This window comes from Dryobates pubescens, chromosome 9 (assembly GCF_014839835.1).
Source record: "Dryobates pubescens isolate bDryPub1 chromosome 9, bDryPub1.pri, whole genome shotgun sequence".
Classification (NCBI taxonomy): domain Eukaryota; kingdom Metazoa; phylum Chordata; class Aves; order Piciformes; family Picidae; genus Dryobates; species Dryobates pubescens.
This window is the reverse complement of record NC_071620.1, coordinates 7,594,216-7,611,653: the sequence shown is the minus strand read 5'-3', so window position 1 is coordinate 7,611,653 and position 17,438 is coordinate 7,594,216. Positions and strand designations below refer to the sequence as shown.

General features: G+C 41.2%; 1 long non-coding RNA gene across 1 annotated transcript; it reads left to right on the top strand.

The window, feature by feature from the left end:
* Nucleotides 1-1,048: 1,048 nt before the first annotated feature.
* LOC128897437 (uncharacterized) lies at nt 1,049-5,111 on the top strand. Its single transcript, XR_008462381.1, has 3 exons — nt 1,049-1,137; nt 4,326-4,507; nt 5,076-5,111. It is a non-coding gene; the product is annotated as an uncharacterized LOC128897437 (long non-coding RNA).
* The last annotated feature ends 12,327 nt before the right edge of the window (nt 5,112-17,438 follow it).

The window sequence follows — 17,438 nt, the reverse complement described above, 5'->3', positions numbered from 1 at the left end:
CTGAGACTACAAAATGGTCCAAAAATAGTTTTTACAGAGATGTAATGGTTTTAGGATGCCTACAAAGAGGCTGCTAAACTGGAGTTAAAACCCACGAGTCCATCCCACTCCCTGGTTAGCATTAGTGCCTGTTGCAAACTTCATTACTCAGAGATGTGTGTGAGAGACTGCACAGCCTGACAGTTTACAGAAAGTTTAACCTGAGCCAGATCTTGCAGTTTCTTTCAAAATGCACCATGTCTGTAAACAACATACCCCACATCTTTATTTTAGATGTTCCGGGTGGAGGAGGGGAGCTGCTTGTAGCAGCCTCTCTCCCTTGACCATTGCTGTGCTAAGATGCCTGTTAAGCATTGGGCCTCTCCCAGCTCGTGTGTTTCCGCACAGCCCGTGTTAGGCTGACACGCCGGGTTGTTGGGTTTTGTTTGGGGTTTTTTGTTGTTGTTTTGGGGTTGCCCTTTTTCTTTCTTTTCTTTTTTTTTTTTTTTTTTCTCTTCTCCTTACACTGACTCAGAAGCTGAGTATTTTATTTAATATTTAATCGATATACGAACGGCCTTCTCTTATTTATTGCCTGTTTCCCGTCTGTGCACTGCTAGATGTAAGCCGGCGAAGGCGGTCCGGCGTCCCGGCGCTGCCCGGTGACGGCGCGCAGCTCCTGACGGGGCTGGCGAGCCCCGGCCTCAGCGCTGTCGCTTACGCTTCGGCCCCGCGGCGGGTGAGCGCGGCCCCGACGGGTGGTCCTTGGGGGAGAATGTTTTCCTCCCTGTGCTCCTCTTCATCGAGAACACTCCTCTATGAATTTAGAACGAGATAATAAATTCATGATGCTTGATGTAGATGACAGGAATCGTTTGAGGAAGTGTCATTAAAGCGTGTTCTTTTCCTTCTTTCTATTATTGTTGGGGTGTTATTTCGACACCCCTCTTCCCCTTTCCCAGTGAACTGCGGGCAGTTGGGCTGTAGGGGGTGCAAGAGCTCCACTGAAGGCCGCCGATCCGCAATCTCCGCAAATCAGACTGAGAAGGCCTTTATCTCAGCCGCCTAGCCCAGCGTCTTCCCGACTCCGGCCCCGTAAGAGGGGATCAGATCAGCGTCGGTTGTGACAGTGTAAGCTCCGGTCTTAAACCCGAAGCTGTAAGTGAGATCTCAGAACTAAGGAGCGAGCTTGCATTCATCCTGTGAGTTGTCCCTGCAAGAGCATGGCATGCCAAATTGGCAGGGGTGCTTTGCGGGAAAGGGGGTATCAGCCCTGGACAGGAATCCCAAAGTAGTTTCTTCCCTAACAAAACGAATTCAAGAGAGAAATGCCATGTGTTAGCTGGAGAGGGGGGGAAGGAAATAACAAGAAAAAAGAAAAAGATCCGAGGATTTTCTTTGTCATTCTAATTGCAGCTGTTTTACCTTGTGGTTTATTTGTTTTGGGGGGGGGGGGGGGGGGTGGTGTTTGTTTGATTTGGGATGGTTTTGTGGTGTGGATTTTTTTTATTATTATTTATTATTTTCATTTTTATGTGTTTGTTGTTTTTTTTTCCCTTTTTCCCTTTTAATGGTCTATATTATCATTACTGTTCGCTTTTCAGCAGTAGTACATTTCACCTTTGAACTCAGTGTTTCCGTATGCCACTTAAAGAGACTGCTCCGCTTAAGTGATTGTCACTCAAATTAGTCCTATTGTTTTGCGATACACAAGTCCTCCTCTATACTGCCTGGATTAGTCAGTTCAATGGCAGTGACAAACACGCATTGTTTGTTGTTAGAGAGGGGAGTCTCACATGGGAAAACACATGTACATCCAGTCGGGACACATGCATTTCCCACCAGACAGAGGGAGAGTTTTAGCAAGCTGGTATTTATGGCTTGTTCTTGCATGCATGTTTTGTGTGTTGGGTATCTACAGCTTGACGACAGGAAATAAGGTATTGAAGAAACGTTCAGGCACATAAAGATGTGGCTCTCAAAGGATTAACAGAGTTCCTCTGCAGTTAAAGTATGAACTGATTATTTATAGCTCTGAATTTTGTAACACTGAAATTAGAGTTAAGCCTGAAAATAATAGGTACAAAAGGAAGGATCCAAATCTGTACAGCCTCACTTGGCAGTGTTTAGAGGGAACTAAAGCCAACGGAAGCTGTGTGAGGCACTTGAAAAAATCGTTTTGTTCCCACAGAAGTGCAAAAGCATGAGGAGAGAAAATTAATTCAATGCTTGTATTTGATGATACCATATCAAATATTTAGGAAGAATGTTAAGAAACATAGAAGGAAGGCTTCACCAATTAAACACATTTAACAGAACTGTTATGAGGGAATATTGCAGCAATTTTCTTAAATATTTTTAGTCTAAAAAGATTGTTTGCACTATGCTAACTTTAATATTTGCTATGCTGTAAAGTGTAATTTCTTCTCTGAAGCAAGTGAATTTTGTAATGTGCATCAATCCAGACTACAGAACCCAGCCAATTTCAGTTCAGATCTGTACTGCCTCCTAAGATTCCTCTTGAAAACTGAGTTCCAAATAATAAAACAATTTTTGCTGTCAAAATAAGGGGGAATTTTACTGTTACATTTTAAGAGGCCTGAGAAACTTTCGCTTTAACTGTCCTGTTAATTTTCCCACTGAAAATGGAATTGCATAAAATGGATCAAAACCTCGTATGAGCAGTCCATGTAAATTTCCCCTTGGACACAAATTTTCACTATTTTTTAGATACTTTCTGTGTTCTCTTTTTAGAAATACTTGTAGAAAAAAAGAAACCAACAAAAAGAAACCAACAAAACCCCCCCATGCATTTTAATATGGCATATTTTCATACACTAGAAAGCATTTTCTATGGACATTTTTATAAATGACAGATATCAGTCACATAAGAAGAAAATAAATACCACTACATACACCATTTCTTTGGGTTTTTGAAAACTAAGCAGTTGAGCAGCTGGCATTTCAAATGTTTGGGTTGGTTTTTTCTTGATTATGTATCCATTACAGAAAATATCTTCCATTATAAGAAACTGGAATCATTTGTAGACGTGGGCATAAGACAAAACACTGGAAAAAGAATGGAGTTCTCTGGTCTGTCTGCTTGAATCAACAGGACTAGGGGTTCTTCATGTACCTATGACGGTCGTGTGGTGCATTCTGCATTAGCACATATAGCTATAGTCTCCATTGGATAAAGATTTTGTTTCATTACTGGTTTTGCACGTTTCTTTCAAATGCATGTTTTCTATTACATCTCAGATTTGGAAGTTAGAGTTTTTCCCCATGTGCATAACTTCAATTCTAACTTTTCATCATAAGCTGATATAAAATGCATTCAAGTCTTATTAAAAGCAGTTGCCTCTTGTGATAAAACTAATTTTTGACAAGGTAACGCAGGATTTTCTCCAGGAACTACTCATGTTAACAACGACACTGGTTTCAGAGAGTAAAACCATTCAGAATGAATCATGAAGTTATTCATGATTTGCTGGATGAAAAAACATAACTTTAAAAAAAAAACAACTTGCAACTTTTTTTCTGTTTTAAGTTTCTTTGGCTATGCATTGAGCTTGTGAGCAGAAAGCATCAGGAAGACTCTTCATCTTGATTAAAGATTGACATGCATAACTCTTCAGGAGCCAAAATGAAATTACACCCCTTAGAGCAGTGGCACTCGACCTTTAACAACTTGAGAGCCATTTAAAGCCAGTGAAGAGGCAGAGAAGTCAAAACCTTAAAAATGCATGTGACAGTTTTATTTAAAATTGTGAATGGATGCTTTCATCAAGACCAGTTAAGAAAATCCAAAGGCACTCTGCAATTTGTGTCTTAGGGCGAATAGTTGATTGGGTCAATTGTACGTTTTAACAAGAAGGGAAAAAGAACCTTTACGTACGTCAATGGAAGGAAATGGTAAGAGATACCATCCAACAAGTTTGTGGAATAGCTATGAAGAAGCACAACTGAACCAGCATGTCACACAATTTCTCACTCAGACCCTTGATAAAAGCTCTATGCAGGCCTCTGAAGAATTAATTCCATAGGTTGACTACCCACTGCCATTACATACTGTAGGTGCTGAGGTTGTTTTCATTTTCCTTTGCTGTTCCTTTTGAAGTTATTCACTGTGTGAATATCAAGTAATGTTTTTAATGCTGTGGTGATAGATTCTGCTTTTAACAGTGTATTTTGCATCTAGGATGACCTTTCTGTTGCTGAATGCAGATTCGGTCGCGAGGAAAGACAAAACTCCCTTCTCTGATTATATTCAGCTATCTAGCCTGAAGATCTCAGCTGCATATTCTTCATTTGTTTTCTACAATAAATTCCCTTTTGATTTCCAGAGTAAATCTGTGCAAAGGCTGAGTCAAGAATAGTAATAGCAATCTACAGTGGAAAGGAAATTTTCCTATGCTGCTGCTGCTGCAGGCTGCTTCACCAGGATGTCAGTTTTGAAGCACAGAGCCAAATTCAGTTTTGTGCTGCGTCCTTTCAGACCTTTTTGAATTCGATGAGGCTATGGAGGGTAAGGAATTTGGTTTTACTTATTATGAAGCTGTTTAATGTAAGATGTATGGCAAGGAAGTACCAGCTATGAAATGTAAATGCTGAAAACTGGCATGACTCTGTTTAACTTTGTGTTACTTTTCAATGCTATGGACAAAAATTGGAGCTGACATTTCTCTTTGATCTGGTTTACTCATCTCACTCTGCTGCTATCAGCTGTGTGTGACAGCAGCAGACATTAGCTAGGAAAGAGGGAATAGGAAAGAAAGAAATGTAATCCTCCCTGTGGCCTTCATGGGAGAACAGTGAATTAGAGACAGACGCTACACTTTCAGGTGGACCTAATGCCCTTCTGCCAGCGTCTGCGTGCACATGCTGGCATATTGAGGGAATACATTCAAATGGACTCATTTATTTACAAAATTAATAAATAAAAGCAAAAAGACAGAAGGCAAAATTGAAAAGGTGCAACACATCTGGACCCATGCTGAAAAACGTGATATTTTGTTTCTTTCTGCTTAGATTACATAATACAAACCAGAATGTTAATCTTGTCCATGTGTGTGCCTTCTTTTTGGTCTCTGCAGCAGAGAAAGGTAGCAGGCATGGTCAGAGGAATAGAGCTACTTCCATGTGAGTAAAGACACTATTTCCTTCACCTTCACAAAGAGGTAGCTAAAAGGGAATGTGGTAATTGTGAATAATTTGGAGAAAGCTGAATAAGAAGCAACTTTCAGTATTTCAGTACAAGATTTGGAGGGCACCCAAAGAAGTTATCAGAAAGCAGGTTTAAATCATGAATCACCTTTCATGTCTTTCACTCCTACTTCTCTGCCAACTGCCCACTACTGCTTTTGGTCAGAGACAAAATTCTGGATCAACTGACTGATCAGTACTGATGTTCCTTCTGTCATGATTTGAGCAGTTTCAGAATGGATTACTCAAAAGTGTTTCCAAGTCTCAAATCCATCACCCTTTCTTGTGATGGTCTACTTGTATGAATAGTTCAAGACAAGGAATACAAACCACTACTTTATCTTTCCTTTATTTATTTATCTTTTAAAAATATTTACATTTGCATAACCATCCTCCTCTGATCACCTTGTAGATTTGTTGCAATTTTTATGCAGGACATTAACACCCCAAATACCGTAATTCATTTAGCTAATGCCATTCTATTTTTGACTTGTTATTCCCCTAGATTTTAAGAGTATTCTAGATTACCATCAGAATTGAAACACTACTTAGCACTTTAAATCATGATTTCTTTATTATGCTGAAATTTCTAGCATGTTAGAGTTGTTTACTGAAGTTGAGCCTTTTAATTGATTGGTTGGAGAATCAAGGAGGAAAAGGAGACTGCAAACTTGTTATGGTTGAATACACTAGCTTCCACCGGCCTTTGTAATAACAGACATGCAGAAGACTGAGCTACTCATAGAATTACAGAATGGCAGGGATTGGAAAGGACCTGTAAAGGTCATTGAGTTGTGCAGGATAACCTAAAGCAGGTCACGTAGGAGCATGTCCAGGCAAGCCTTGAAAGTCTACAGAGATGGAGATTTTACCACCTCTCTGAGCAGCCTCTTCCAGTGTTCTGCTATCCTCAAAGTAAAAATGTTCCTTGTCATGTTTAGATGGAATTTCCTGTGTTCAAGTTTATGCCCATTACCTCTTGTCCTGGCACTGGGGACGACTGAGAAGGTACTCAATATCTTCTTTGCTTCAGTCATTTACTGGTAAAATTATTCTTCAGGAATTCCAGGTCCCTGTGACCATTGGGGAAGGTCTGGAGAAATAAAACCTTACCCATGACAGAGGATCAGCTTAGGATATACGTAAATAAACTGAATGTAAACAAATCTATGGAACCAAATAGGATGCATCCCCAAATGTTGAGAGAGCTGTATGATGTCATTATGAGGCCACTCTAGATTATCTTTGAGGGGTCATAGTGATTGGGGGGTTTCCTTTCCTGAAAAACAGAAGAAAGCAAGTGTCATCTCTATCTTCAAGAATCACAGGAAAGAGGATCCAGGGACATATAGTCAGTCAGCCTCACTGATTATGTGCAACACGATACAGAAATAATTCTGGGAAGTATTTCTGGAGATATGAAGGACAAGAGGTAACTGGGACTGGTTAGGGTGACTTTAGGAGGGGGAAATCCTTAACTAATCCAATAATCTTCTATAGTTAGATGACCGACGTGGTGGTTGAGCAAAAAGCAGTGGCTGTTATCTAGACTTTAGCAAGGCTTTCAGTGCTGTCACCTGTGACTTCCTCACTGATAAAGTGGTGAATCACAGTTAGATAAAAGGACAGTGAGGTGGATGGAACACAGTCTGAACTGTTCCGCTTGAAGGGTTGAGGTAGCAGGCATGAAGTCCAGCTGGCATCTCATCACTTATTCAGTAGCCCAGGGGTTAATACTAGGGCCAGTACTGTTTAACATCTTCATTAGTGACTAGGATGATGAGTCAGATTGCACCCTTGGCAGATTTGCAGCTGACGAGTCATTAATACATCAAAAGGTTGCACAAGTAAGATCTTGCAAAGTTGCTGATGTGGGCCAACTGGAGTCTCCAGAGCTGGACAAAAGGAAGTGCCAAGCCCTGCTTCTGGGGAGGAAGAAACCCCAGGCACACACCCAGAAAGGCCGGAGGCTGACTGACTGGAAAGCGGCTGTGCAGAGAAGGCCCTGGTGGACACCAAGTGGAGTGTGAGCCAGCAGCAATCACACTACATTAGGGAGAGCATCAGACCAAGGATGGTAATTCTTCTCCTCAGTTATGCTCATGCTCAGAGCACATCTGGAGTGGTGTGTCCAAATCTGTGATAATTACTGCAAGAGAGAAGGCCAGTGAAGGGACACAAAGATGCTGAAGGGACTGTAGCTTCTCATGCATGAGAGGCTGAGAGAATTGGAATCACTTAGACTAGAGACAGGAAGGCTCAGGAGCAAATCTTACCAGTGTGTGATAAAAAGGGGTAAATAAATCTGAGCCAGACTTTTCTGTATGAAGGTACATAAGGAAGTGCAGCTGAAAAAAGTCTGGAGGAATTAACAGAGATTAACACTGATGCAGCAAGTTCAAGTCTTGATGCATTAGTGAGAAAGATGCATTCAGGAAGGTGGGAGAGGGAAGGGACATGAAAAATTGCCTGGTAAGGAGCACTGTGTATAGCTACAGTATGGAGAGCTGCATCCTGAGAAGAAACCGATCCTTACAGTGGAGTGTTTCAACGGCAAAATGGAGATAAAAAGAAAGTACTCTTTGAACATGATGACAGGGAAGTAATGAACAAATATGTAGGTATATTCCTGCATTCAGTTCTAACATTCATATTTTAAAAGATGCCCAAAATTGGACACAAGACCCACAGCAATTATTTGGGGCCCAGAAGGAGGCCTTTTACTGCAAGAAACATAAAGATAATTCTGCTTATTGTATTAAGAATGTCAGAGGTGATTTGATCTCACTGTAAAAGTAATGTCAGGAGAGATAGTGTAGGATACTAAAGGCACTTTAATCTAGTAGACAGAGACATAATTAGCACCAATGGCTGGAGGCTGAGGCAAGGCAAAACCATGCGAGAAATCACGAGCAAAATCTTACAGGAGGTCTGAGAAGCCCTTGCAACACATTCTTGGGGTGAAATGATGGCTTTTCCTGCCCACGTTGTCTTCAGCTAGGGACTGATGTCTTTCTGGAAGATGTGTTATTCCAGACTATTGTGCTGCATACAATAAAACCAAGATGAAAGCCAGGTTTGTTACTAGTCAGGAAGTCAGTTTTGCTTGACTGGTAATGGATGCCCTACAAGTGAGCTCTGTTGCTGCAGCATCAGAATGAAGCTCTCTTTCCTGTTACTGACTGCATGAAGTTCTTTTTAGGATGGTACAACAAAATCATTGCTTTTGGCCTTAAAATCTATGGTTTTCTTTAGCAGAATGAAAAAGCTTTTTACTACGTTTTTCTAACCTTAACCATCCTGCCCTGCACTGCCCAAACAGCTTTAAGGCAACATCATACCCATCAGCTCTGTGACCTGATCTGGTTGTTTTCAGACAAGGCTTGTGTATAACAAATACTAAATGTATTCTAAGTACTGTGTAAACAGAGTTTAGATATACAGAGCTGAAGGAGCAGTGTACAGTGCTTACCTAAAGATGATAGAAGTGTTGTGCTCTATCTAAAAATGAATGGAAAAGCTCAAAAAGAAAAAAGGATGTTTACAATATGTGGGAAAAAGGTCTGGTCAATTGGGAGGATTATAGAAATATTGCCAGAGAATGTAGAGATGCAATAAGGAAGGTCAGGGCTGTCTTGGAACTAAGTCTTGCCAAGGAGGTGAAAGAAAACAAGAAGAGCTGTTTCAAATATGGCAATGACAAAAGGAAGAGCAGGGGAAAAGTGGGTCCACTACTGAATGATATGGGAGATGTACTAACAGAAGGTGCAGAGATGGAAGAGTTGCTGAATGCCTTCTTTGCCTCAGTCTTTACTCCTAAGACCAGCCCTCAGGAACCTCAGTCTCTGGAAGCAAGGGAGCAGAACTGGTGGGAGGAGGACACTCTGGTAGTCAGTCAGCACTGGGTTAGAAATCTCTTGTGCCAAATGAAGACACACAATTCCAATTCCATGGGCCCTGATGGAGTGCATCCATGAGTGCTGAGAGAGCTGCTGATACTGTTGCTGAGCCTCACTCCATCATTTTTGAAAACTCACAGAGAATGGGAAAGGTGCCTGAGGACTGGAAGAAAGTGAATGTCATTCCAGTCTTCAAAAAAGGCAAGAAGGATAACCCAGGCAACTGCACACCAGTCACTTCACCACCATCCCTGGAAGGATGATGGAGCAGCTTATTCTGGAGGTCATCTGTAAACACATGGAAGAAAAGAGGGTTATCAGGAGTAGCCAACATGAATTTACCAAGGGGAGATCTTACTTGACTAATTTGATAGCCTTCTATGGATCCATGACCAAATCAGTAGATGAAGGAAGAGCAGTGGATGTCATGTACCTTGACTTCAGCAAGGCTTTTGGTATTGTCTCACATCCTGGTAGGAAATCTCAGGAAATGTGACATAAACAATTGGTCTGTGAGGTGGATTGAAAACAGCAGAGTTCAGAGGGTTGTGATTGATGGCACAGAGTCAACTTAGAGGCCTGTGGCCAGTGGTGTTGCCCCAGGGATCAGTACTGGGCCCAGTTTTGTTCAATATCTTTATTAATGACCTAGATGGGAACATTGAGAGTTTCTTCAGCAAGTTTGCTGATGATGCAAAACTGGGGTGGGGAGGGAATGACAACACCCCTCAGGCTGTGCAGATCTGGGCAGGCTGGAGAGCTGGATGCAGGCAAACCTCATGAAGTTCAATAAGGACAAGAGCAGGGTCCTGCATCTAGGAAAGAATAATAGCAGACACCAGTTCAGGTCAGGGGTTGCCCTGCTGGAAGGCAGCTCCACAGACCTTGGACTGCTAGTGGACAGCAAGTTCTCATCATGCCCTTGTGGCCAAGAGGGCCAGCGGTATCCCCAGGTGCATTAACAATACTGTGTCCAGCAGGTCTAGAGAGGTTCTTCTCCCCCTCTACTCTGCCCTGGTGAGACCACACCTGGAATACTGTGTACAGTTTTAGGCTCCCCAATTCAAGAGAGACAGGGATCTGCTAGAGATACTCCAGCAGAGAGCCATGAAGATGATTAGGGGAGTGGAGCATCTCTTCTGTGAAGAGAAACTGAGAGACATGGGTCTATTCAGTCTTGAGAAGACTGAGTGGGGATCTGATCAATGTCTATAAATATCTGAGGGATGGGTGTCAAGTAGAGGGGGGCAATCGCTTTCCAGTGGTGTGCAGTAATAAGACAAGGAATAATGGATACAAACTTGAACATAGAAGATTTCACCACGACATGAGAAGAAACTTCTTTACAGTGAGGGTGACAGAGCACTGGAACAGACTGCCTAGAGAGGTTGTGTGGACTCCTTCTCTGGAGACTCAAAACCTGCCTGGATGCATTCCTGTGCAGGCTACCCTAGGTGGTCCTGCTTTTGGCAGGGGTCTTGGACTCGATGATCTTCGCAGGTGCATTCCAACCTCTAACATTCTGGGATTCTGTGATTCTGAGAATCCATTTTAATGCTCGGTGTCAACAGGTTAATATTTTATAGCACAAATGCTGGCAGAGCAACCCTGCATTGTGCTTACACTTTTATGAGTTCAAGTAAACTGAAACAATCTTAATAGTAAGGAAAAACAAGACTAAATTACAAGTTGCAGAGGCTATTGTCAATTTTACAAATCCCAACAATAGCCTGCAGGGTTCCAGGTTTGTTTCTAGCTGCTCAGGAAGCTTGTGTGTTTTGCTCACACTTTTTTTTCTTTTCTTTCTTTTTTTTTTTTTTCTTTCCTTCATAAACCCCAGAGCTGTGCATCTGCTGAGTCTGGGATTTAATATTCTCTTTGAACTTCCTTAGCATCCTAGCTCCATGCTGTGATTCATAGTTAGTGCATGCACACACACATACACACGCACATTAGCAATATCAGCTCCCAAATGTCAGAAGTTTTACTGTGTCCAGCACCTGATTTAGGTGCTGCACAGGAAAAATAGAACTCTTGCTCTTAACCTTGAGTTTGACACTCTGGAGCTGTGACTTGTATCCTTAGAGGGAAGGAAAATAGAAAACACACCTTTTTCTATTTTTCAGGTGTGATAATATGATGCACTTTTCCAGATGTGAAGAAGTACCTAGGATCAAGAAGGAAATTGCAAGTGGAACAGTAAATCTAAACTGTTTAAAGTTTGATTAGTGCTAAACAATATGACTCCTTATGCCCCTGCAAGACCAACATACTTTCTTTGTGTGTTCATTATGGCAGCATGGCTAAGATGTGTCAATATGTATTATTTCTGGAGAGAGATCTTTGGAACCAGAAAGCAAGTTCATTTTTGTTAGTTTTTGTTTTGGTTTTGAACAAACAAACAAAAAAGACAGGCACACACACACTAAAAAAAGAAAAACAAAACCCAGACCCCTTGGACCACGTGCTGGAGCGTTTCCAGAGAAGGGCCATGAGGATGATCAGAGGGCTGGAGCACCTCTCCTATGAGAACAGACTGAGGGAATTGGGACTGTTCAGTCTGGAGAAGAGAAGGCTCTGAGGAGACCTTGTTGTGGCCTTGCAGTATCTGAAGGGGACCTACAAGAAAGCTGGGGAGGGACTTTTTAGGGTGTCAGGTAGTGATAGGACTAGGGGGAATGGAACAAAACTAGAAATGGGTAGATTCAGATTGGATGTTAGGAAGAAGTTCTTCCCTATGAGGGTGGTGAGACACTAGAATAGGTTGCCCAGGGAGGTGGTAGAAGCCTCATCCCTGGAAGTTTTTAAGGCCAGGCTGGATGTGGCTCTGAGCAACCTGATGTAGTGTGAGGTATCCCTGCCCATGGCAGGAGGGTTGGAACTAGATGATCCTTGAGGTCCCATCCAACCCTAACAGTTCTATGATTCTGTGTTATCAGTGGGATAAGAATGAAGATCGGTCTGACAGGTTGTACCATTTGTGGGCATTTTCACTAGGGACTTGAATGAATATGTTCCAACCTATCTAAACCAACTGGAAAATGGATAATAGTCACCAATTCCATGTTAAAATCTCCACTGGCATAGTTAACTGAAGTCTTTCAGGGATCCCTGGTGCTTCACTGAGCACTTCATAGGTTTCTTAGAGAAGAGCAACAAGAGTAATTGTTTGCAATTAGGAGTCCTCATTTCTGTTAATGATGGTGATTCACACAAACCTGCATTTATTTTGCAGTAATGAGCAAGACATTAAACACCTCATATCCTTGAGATATTGCTTCAATGGCAATAAGTAAAGATTAATAATAGGAAAGGGGGAGCAGATGTTTGGAGGGGCACTGATTTGTCAAGGAGTGCAAGCAGTAACAGGGGGATCATGCCTTTATGAATTTGTAGAGCTTTAACTTCCTGCTTATTGGTGTGTTGCATCTTAATTGCACCAAAAGAATTGTTAGGTTTGCTCATACTGAGCAACACAGTTATGGATGTGTGTTCCATTCTTGTCAGGGACATCCCAACAGCTGTGTTTGAAGTTTTTGTGCCTTTTCCAGAGAAGAAGGACCTCTGTTAAAGGTCTTTGAGATAATAAACTTATTTACCAGCCACAAATAATAAAATCATAGAATCAATAAGGTTGGAAAAGGTCTCAGAGATCATCAAGTCTAACCTTGACTAACACCTAGTGACTAAACCATGGCTTCAACTGCCATGTCCAATCCCCTCTTGAACACCTCCAGGGATGGGGACTCCACCACCTCCGTGGGCAGCACATTCCAATGGCTAATTACTCTTTCTGTGAAGAACTTTCTCCTCACCTCAAGTCTAAACCTCCCCTGGCACAGCATGAGACTGTGTCCTCTTTTTGTGGTGCTGGTTACCTGGGAGAAGAGACCAACCCCACCTGTCTACAGCCTTCCTTCAGGTAGTTGTAGAGTGCAATAAGGTCTTCCCTGAGCCTCTTCTTCTCTAGGCTAAACAACCCCAGCTCCCTCATACTCAGTATATCAAAATCCATTCTGAAGATACAAGTCCAAGCCAAGGTTTTACATTCTTCAACTAGCTGCACCAAATATTCAGAAAAAAATAATGCTATTTGTTATTATTAGTTATTTATGCTTTAGTAGTATTGCTGAAAAGTCCTTTATGTGACCACAGATTTCTGTATTCTAATAGATACATTCTAATATATTTCTATATTCTAACAAGTACTCTAAATCTGCCATCCTGGACAAGAGAAAAAAATAAACAGACTTTAAATATTGAGTTAAAAATGAATTTTTGTCATGTCATAACTGATGCCTTGGTGTCAGCTAGCCCTGGTCATATTTTGATTTCCTATAGTAGTAGTTGAGGTTAAATGTGATTGTCATTGCTTTCTACAAGGGCATGCAGTTATAATGAGAGGTCGTTAGGAGCATCTAAGATTTAGAAAGACATTGTCTACTCTCAGTGATGAGCTCAGTTTTGCTTCTTTCTGGAAACAGGAAGGTGTTCCTCTCGTGTTTTTTCAGTAATATGCTGAAAAATATGGATGTAAACCAACATCCTTTTCTTTGAAATGGCCTTTCCATTGGAAGTCATTGTTAAAACTGCTGAACATGGATTAAACTGATACTGTTGTGAGGTAACACCCATGGTAATTGATCAGCTACATAAATACTAATAGGAAAGAGAAGAAGTTCTTAGGCTAGCTTTTCTTCTGCTGTCCTGCATGCAATGCAAATCAAGGGTTAGAACATACAAATGACATAAAAGATACTTTAATCTGAAGTCCTGTAAGTCACTTTTGTAACTTAGAGCAAATATCATAGAATCATAGGCTGGTTGATGTTGGAAGAGAGCATCTAGGTTGCTTCAGGCCCCATTCAACCTGGCCTTGAATGCTTCAAGGAGGGGAACATCTAGAACTTCTCTGGGCAACTTCTTCCAGTGCCTCACCACCATCATGGTGATGTTTTTCTTCTTAATGTCTAATTTAAATCTATCTTCTTCCAGTCTGAAGCCACTGCCTCTCATCCTGTCACCACATGCTTTTATAAAAAGTCCCTTTCCAGCTGTCCTGGAGGCCCCATTCAAATACTGAAAGGCTGCTCAAAGGTATCCCTGCACAGTTCTCTTTTCTAGGCTGAAAACCCCAGTACTCTCAGCCTGTCTTCACAGGAGAGTGCTTCACATGCAAGTTATTTCAGTTTACTTAGAAAATGAGCTGTGAAGCAATTTTCAGTCAAAGTATGTGTGCATTAGCTCTGCACACACCTCTCTCTTAATGTCTATTCTACAGTCCTTTTACAAGGTGTGACATGGATATCTTTTAGGCTTTTGGTTCCCTACCCAGTTAGAGCATAATCATAAAGCTTAAACTAGATCAGTCACAGGAAACAAAGGATTTGCCAGCTTATTTGATTCAGAGAACCAGCTGAAAATGTCCTTTAAAAGTATAGTACATTTGGGCCTTCAGCTATAGTGAACTATCACTGGAAAAGGATAGTTTATCATTCATAGCAGTGAAAAAGGAGGTCATACAAGGATCACCTCTCCAATGACATAAACATGAGACTTTTCTCACGAGCTGTCAAACTTCAATTGTTGGTGAGATCTGTTGTGTCAGTGTTTCATAATAATTGCTTCTAAGTCTTGTTAAGGGTCTAAAACAAATTACCTGAGTGACATGCTTTTGGCACCAGTGAAGGAACAGCAAGGGGAATACATATTGCATAACAGACTTGCCTATCAAGATTTTCTTTGTGTTTATTGCAGCAATTTTGCTATTACTTTTCATTATTTGAAACACCGTAACAGAAGTTGGAAGTTGTCTCATGCTCACAAGGAAACATTTGTTCCCTGGATAATAGTCTAGCTGTCTACATAAATTCATTCATAATAGACTTCTTTTTAAGAAGAGGTGGTTTAAACAGACCGAAAAACAGTTAATCCTTTTAGATATGAAGGCTTTTCTTTAGATTTAAAAAGTAACACTGATTGTCTTTGCACTGCAAGTCATGTACTAGTTCTTTTACAGAGTATGCAATAGATGGATGGCAGATGATATGTATTAATGAAAATCAGTAGCACACCTGTCTTAACCTACAGACATGCACTTGCCTGCAAAAATATATAAAATTAAATGTATTTTTAAATGCGTATAATATGTATATTCCCTTCTTACTCGATGTAGAGGAAAGTGAAATGTGTTGCTGCTTGCAAAACATTGCTCCTGTTTGATTATGTATAATGGGAGTATGGAAAGGGGTTCTGGAATTTGCTCGTTTGTTTGTTGGGGTTTGTTGTTGTTGTTTTTATATTGATCAAACATGCAAAGAAAAACCCAATTAAATGAAGAATGGGTCAGCCCAACTCTGTTTGACACTCATAAGCATGTCTTACAGAGGGTCATGTAGGTGAGCACCATACCTTGCAAAACTTACAGTGTCAGCAGTGAGTCAAATTTAAGTGTGAAATAACTCAGAGGCAGACAAAGAGGGACAAATACTTGATTACTTACTTGTGACTGCCACTTCTTTAGGCTTTTATTTAAAAACAACAACCCATCAGCGAAATTCCCTGCCTGCTTGCAGGGCCAGGTCTATTTTGCAGGCACAAACTGCTTTTTGGATTTAATAAACAGGACACATCAACTAACAATTTAAAACTCCAAAGCCATAGTAATAGATATGTGGCTTTTTCCCAGAGGCTTGAAGTTAAAATGCTACAAGCGCTGCAGAATGGCAGCTAAACACATGTCCCTTGGGCTCTGCAAGGCTTCATTCTGCACAATGATGGAAATGTGAAAAGCAAGTGGAATGCAGATTTGGCTGTTTCCACCAAGCTGCAGAAGCCTAGAGGATTTTGTCATTTATGTCAGGGGATCAAGCTCTCATTGCTCAGTTTAAAGCAAAAAGTTACTGTGCTGAACTTCACTTTTTGGTTTGTCCAGGACCAAAGAAACAGAACTCTTAATTGGGAGCTTGCAAACACGATGTTGTCCATAAACTGCACGTATTACATTGCATAAAATAAAAATGGTCTGTCTTTGTCTGGCAGTTTTTCACTGTGCTACCATGCTGCTCATTATTTGGGTTACATTGCTGGTGACTGTTTGAACAACACCCACATAGACAGATTTGATGCAGTTTTCCATTCAGTTGCTCATGCACAGTAGTATGCTTCACTGTTATTTGTTCTTTTCAGTTTCAGAGGTCTGAGGAGTTACCATCCTGGCCCTGTGCCTCCACCTCAGCACAGCTAGGGCCTGGGATGTGGTGGAGATGCTCTTTGACCTGTGCAGCGCAAGCTCTTCTGAATATGCTGAGGTCACTGAGGGTTTTCTGAATAGTGCTGCTTAGTTAGATGGGATCTGTTGGGGAGAAGTAGTAGTTGATATGAAATACAAATAGGAATATACTTGATGATTAACAAGCATGTAATTTCCACAAATTCACCAAATTGCATCTGCCAATTGCCAGTAACATTACAGGACCAAGGACCGCTGCCCTGCCTGAGATTTGCACTTGCAGCTTGCTTCTGCCTTTGTAGCCTACTGTAAACAGCATAAAAGCTGTAGTGTGTGGGGACTGATTAGTATTCTAAAATAGTTTAGGAGTCCTCTGATGGGCCTCATTCACATGTATTGTGTAAGTCATGAGTACCAGCACCAAAGGAGACGTAAATTGAAATGTGTGTTAGCATGTTGGCAAATACAGTTATATAGACCTTTCACTATTAATATATTTTTAATATATTCAGTCAGCAGCAAAGGTACAACAAACATTTTTCCTGCTAGGTAATGAGCCAGATTTCATTGTGCTTGCTCAGTACAGGAACAAATGCAGACTGCAGTGTGGTCTGCATTCCAGTGAGGATTCTGAGTAGTATCACAAAATAATGCTAATAATGCTAGAAAGTGGTTGACATTATCATGGTGGCAATATGTATATGAAGTTTCACAAACAACTCTTCCCATAGGCCTTGACATCAGACCCCCATTCTGCCAAACCAGTCATTCCACTCCATTTCCAAAAGGAAGCCATGCCCTCACCTCTTGCTGAGAAAACACAGGCCTACAAAACTGCGCCATTTATCCCATACGGCTTGTCAACCCAAACCAAGCACTCTTCATAACTACCCACAAACTGACAGAAATAGTGTTCTGTCACATTTGATTGTCCACATACATTCTAGAAACAGCTCTATTTCAGATCCATTGTTCAGCCACAATCTGCACAACCCAAGCTACTCTTCCCACCCTCCGAAGTATATAGGAACTGTAAAACCACACAACAGATTGTTGATTTACCTCCAATACAGACCAAATACCATACAATTTGATGGTACATGAGCATTTTCCATGCTTAATTA